Here is a 6,000-nt window from a genome sequence, read left to right as displayed (position 1 = left end):
AAGTTCTTTCATAAATCCACCATGGATCACAGGGCACACAACAGAATCACAAAGCTCAAAGATTCTCAAGGGATAGAACTCATCTCTCACAAGGATATGGAATCTTTCCTTGTTCAACACTTCCCTAGTATAGTAGAGGAGCCTCAAGTGGATAGATACAGGTTCATCAACAATTTCACTCAGTACATCCCTCAATTAGTTATGAGAGAGGACAACCACAATCTTAACAGGCCAGTCTCGGAAGAGGAGTTCAGTGAAGTGATTAATGAAATGCAAAATGGAAAAGCTACATGCACGGATGGGTTCAATGTAGACTTCTTCAAAGCTTGCTGGAAAATAGTCAAACAGGATATCCTTGAGGTGGTGGAAGACTCAAGAATATCCAAAAAGGTTTTGAAGGCTCTTAATGCTTCCTTCATAGTTTTGATCCCAAAATAAGAAAAATCCATGACTCCTAATGGCTTCATACCCATAGCTTTATGTAATGTGGTGTACAAAATTATTTCCAAGGTGATCACCAATAGACTCAAGCCCCTTTTACCAGCTCTCATCTTAGAGGAGAAAACAGGCTATGTGGAAGGAAGACAAATCCTCAATAACATCATCCAAGTTCACGAGGTGGTACACTATCTCAAAAGCAACAAACAAGCTGGTATGCTCATTCAGCTAGACCTAGCGAACACTCACAAAAAGCTAAGTTGGTCTTATATAAGGGCAGTTCTAAGAGCATATGGCTTCAACCAAAACTGGATAAGATGGGTTATGACACTAGTTACCACGACCAATTTTTCCATCTTGCTCAATGGCGCTCCTTTAAGAACTTTTACACCCTCTAGAGGTCTCAGAAAATGGGATCTACTCTCACCCTTCCTCTTTGTTCTCATGATGGAAGGGCTAGGTAGAGCGATTAAAATGGCAAATTCTGAAGGAAGAATCCAGGGTATCAAACTCACCTTGGATGGAGTGGAAAATACTCATCAAAAAATTGTGGATAACACAATGTTGTAGGGCATACCCATAGTCACGGAAGCCAAAGCAATCAAACAAATATTAAATGACTTTGCTATGGTAGCTGGCACAGAGGTAAGCCTCAACAAATCAAAAGTTTTTTTCTTTAACACTGACATTGCTATTCAGAGAAATATCAACAGGATTCTTGGGTTTCAAAGGGACCAGTTACCTTCCAAGTATCTGGGCATACCTCTTATAGATAATCCTCTAAGAAAGGGAGTATGGGAGCCAATAATAAATAAACTTCAGGACAAGATCAGAAAATGGACATGCAGGTCTTTAAATTTGGCGGGGCATCTTGTGCTCACACAGACTATCTTGCAGGAAATTCCCATCTTCATGTTCTCAGTTCTTCCTACTCATAAAGGAGTTTAACAACAAATCAGGAGCATACAAAGGGATTTTCTATGGGGCAGAGGAGAAGAGAAAAAGAAATGGGATTTAGTGGCCTAGGACATTATCTGCAAACCCAAGAGCCATGGTGGTTTGGGGCTTCATGACCCTGAAACCCTCAACAGAGTTTCGGGAGCTAAACTCTGGTGGAGGTGGATCAAGGAATCAGAAACCCCCTGGGCCAAGCTTTGGAAACAAATATATGCCAAGAATTGGCAGGAGAAGGATGACATTCGAATGTCAGGGCATATGAAGGGCTCCCACATTTGGAACATTGCCTGGGAAAATAAAGGTATTGTTCAGCAGCATAGTTTCTGGGATATCCGAGATGGGAACTTGGCTCGGTTTTGGGAGGATAACTGGCAACAGTAACCCAATGTGTATAAGGATGAATTAGCAGCTCTCAAGCATGATACTGATAACAAAGATCTACTCATGGTAAATGAATTTTGGGACCAGGTAAGGAACAATGGAAAATGGAGAATTTGGAAAGATCTAGGCCACATTGAAGAGAGTCCTCTGAAGTCCCAGGCAGACTGTCTTTCTCAAGATCTAGAACATACGAGGATTTTGGTATCCTTCTTGCCTGACCAACTAAGATGGGGAAGGAACACTGAAGGAAACTTCAACCTCAAAGAATCTAAACAGGTAATAACAGGGTTTAACTACCAAAACCCTGATCAAGTATGGAAGAATCTTTAGCAGAGCCCCCACTGGATGAAAATAAAGTTATTCATTTGGCTAGTTCATCAAAGGAAAATTTTAACTTGGGAGAATCTCCTAAAAAAAGGCTTCACTGGCCCATCCAAATGTTACCTATGTGGCTTACAAGAGGAGACGATGGATCACCTTCTCAACCTCTGCCCTTTCACCTCTACCATGTGGGAATGGGTGGCTTCAATCTTTAGGCACACTGATAGGGATAGACTTAACATCTCCAACACTTTGAAGAATTGGAGGAAAAACTTCTCAGGGAATGAAATCATCAAGAAAGCTTGGGATCTGGTTCCATGCTTTGTTATTTGGGATGTATGTAAAGAATGTAATAGTAGGATCTTCAAGAACAAAGTGAGCAAGCCCCAACACATAATTGATCAAATTTTAAAGTAGCTCAAAGACACATTTAGAAGTTTGTTGTGGAAACTTCCCAAGGACCCTCCTCTGCCCCAAGATGCATGTATACTACTGCATTTGGGTCTCCCATCTATAGGCCCACAGGGCATAATTAAGGGTGTGAGCCAAATAAATGCAGATATAAATATTTGGAAGCCTCCTCCACATGGTTTCTTAAAAGTCCATATAGACAGAGCATCTAAGGGAAATCCAAGGTTAGCTGGCTTTGGGGGTGTTATAAGAGATGAACAAGGACGAATAAAGGATATCTTTCATGCTACTTAGGGAAGGCCACTAATAACATGTCAGAAATCATGGCCCTATAGCAATGCTTGGAAATCTTGGTGGACTCAAATTCACGCAATGTTATCATTGAATTTGATTCAGAATTTGATTCTTAGAGTGGCCATGAAATTATGCAATGGTATGGCACCAGATAAAGTGTCGAAACATTGGAGGCTATCGCAGGTATTTATACCCACCTGCAAACCTTAAAAATTGTAAACTTTGTCCATGTGAAAAGAAAAGCTATTATGTTAGCTGATTGTCTAGCGAATGAAGGATTGGTTAGTAAGGAAATGGACACTCAGCACGTTTGGGAGCTGATACCCCTAGGCAAACTGTTAGAGGATTGTCTCTATCAAGCTACCAAAGATAGGGTTCGATGGATTGATAGGCTGGATCAATGAGGCTCAAGAGACAGGCGGGAGTACATGGATGCTTAAACTATTTGCTTGTTGATTGGCAGCAGTCCGCAGATTGTATCGGCATCAGTATTCCAACGAATTGGAGCAGATGGTCAACATCAACGGAGGAAGAACAAGGACGCAATGGCATGCAGATTGATTTTGGACCGATAGATCTCAGTTGAGTCAGATCCATGGTGTTTGGGTGAGGGAGTTACCCGACAGTTAACGAGAAGAAGTGGGTTGGAGAAACCCACAAGTGGATTTCGGGCGGAGGAAAGGCCGTAAGCGGTAATTCCCTGTTGGATTCGATTCCATACACTCAGTGACACGTAACAATGAGATGAGAGAGGGAAATCACTTTTCAGGCAGATTTGGAGTGCGCAAGTTAACTGGCCGAAATAGGTGAGAGCCGTTAGATCTGGTGGAGCAAGATTGACCGTTGACAGATGAGGAGCATGTTTCACAATCAGGAAGTGTTGTGACCATTGGATCTTGGATAGATCAATGGTGAAGAAGTGTCGACGTTTCTTTAGAGGGGTGGATTTTAAACTTTTTAAAATGCGGTTTGTGTTATCGTCGGGTCTGGATTAGTGGAAGTTTGGAGGAACTCTGCGACTTTTGGAGGGGCCTGTTAGCTTAGCGGAAGCTCTAAAGTTGTCAGTGGATGACAAAGAGCCCTTGATAATTTAACGCTCCCTCATGTTTAAAAGTTTTTGGTAATCCGTGAGAATTGGTTTGATCCTGGTTTTTGTTTTTCCTGTTGATGGCATTCCCACAACAGGCTGGTTCTTATTGGGGTCTTTGCACTTGCAAAGACGTGTAATATATGTAATGTACTTGTACGGTTAATAAAAGGCTCCATTCTTACTTGACAGAAAAAAAAAGAATTAAACAAGTATATATTTAAAAAGCTATGTAGCCAAATTATTAACCATAGATATTCATTCCATTTTATCATGGAGATGCTTAACCTATAAATAGGCTTTGTTAGACTATCATGGACCAACATCGTGACTTAAGAACGCCACAAACTTAAAAAACCACAAGCCAGATTCATATGACTTTTTCGTTAAAATATTTAATTTAATTAAAAAGCCATAATAAGCATAGCTACATAGATGTTAACCTTTAATTTATGATTGCTATTAATAATATTTTAAAATATTATGTGGAGATTAAATCCTTATCATATGCTAATAATTATTAATTATTATAATTAAAATTCTAAAATTCCTATTTGAAATTTAACATGGGCTCTTTTTCTTTTTTTTGAGACACACATATATCTCTCAATATCCATCATATCACTTTTGAGAATTAAACTTAAGTGGGAGAATAATCTCAATTAACAAATAAACACACCTATTAAGTCATAATAATTTTGAAATACAATTTATAAATTTATAATTAATAAAAACAAAATAATCTTTTATATATTCACTTAAACGTAATAAAAGGAAAAAATGAATTATTTGCAATAAATAAAAACCAAATTTATAAACATTAAGTTACTTTCCATACGGTAACCACATTTACAATTACGAATATATTTTTTTTTTTGTATTTATTTGCTTGACACTTATGATATATTATCATTATTGCAATATTTATTATTTACATTGTTGCATTAAGAGTTTTTTCTAGCTTAATATAGAAGAGATGGTGTATTGTCTTGTTTTCATATATTATTATATTATTGTTATCTTATTTTATTTTATCTAAACATTTTGATTTGGTAAAATTACATTAAAAAAAATAAAAAATAAAAAATCAATAATTATAATTATTAATGGGAACCTTTACTTATCACACTTTTTAAAATGTTTTTTGGTTTATTTTCTAATCTCAATTGTCTAAAATCCCATCGGGATTCATTGACAAAAATCAAGATTTGACCACAAATTGCTAAAAAATATGATAAATAGACACTCTCATTATTAATTAAAATATTTTGACTCACCCAAATTATATAAAAAATAAAAATAAAACAAAAAAAATTAAAAAAATTAAAAAAATTATTAATTATTGATAATGATTAATAATCAAACTGATCTAGCTCCATCTTAATTTCGGATCTACTAAGAACCAAAGGGGATCAAATCTCAAAGGTGCAAACATCTTTTAGAGTAAAAAGAGATTTTATCCCTCTTGGCATTTGGTAGATCCCAAGTTAAGATGGATCTAAGTTAGTATAATAATAAAGATATTTGATTGATGTTGTAATGTCTTGTTATGTTATGTTACATTATCTAAATATTTTGACTCAATCAAATAAAATTAAAATTAAAATAAAACAAATGAAACATATATATATATATATATATATATATATATATATAACACTTAACTCTAATCTATCAGGAAATTAGAGGAATCATATTTTTAGGTGCAATTTTTATTTGTATAATTTAAAGATTGTTTTAAAAAATAGATGATTTAATGATAATTTAGTTAAAAATTGTTTTCAAAGTTGAGAGGGAAAAAATTAACTTATTAAGATTGGCCCACTTTATATGAAATAGATTGGGATGGTAAGAATATTGAGATATAATTTTAATATTTAAAAGATGTAAAATAAAAATTAATATTTTATTATTATTTATAAATATCTCAAGTTTTGTTTTTTTTAAATTATAAATTTGAATTATTCTATTACTTTAATGAGGAATATTATAAAGATATTATGTATTTATAAATTTGTGATATTATAGTGTTATTTATTTTTATTGATGTAAATACAAAGAGTCTAGATTCATTTTAACATTAAATCTATCAAGCCCTTGAAATGAAAACT

The sequence above is a fragment of the Pinus tabuliformis genome, chromosome Q, assembly GCF_031772625.1.
Source record: "Pinus tabuliformis cultivar Carrire ecotype Pingquan chromosome Q, CPIR1, whole genome shotgun sequence".
Lineage (NCBI taxonomy): Eukaryota > Viridiplantae > Streptophyta > Pinopsida > Pinales > Pinaceae > Pinus > Pinus tabuliformis.
Note: the sequence above shows the minus strand (reverse complement) of the source record.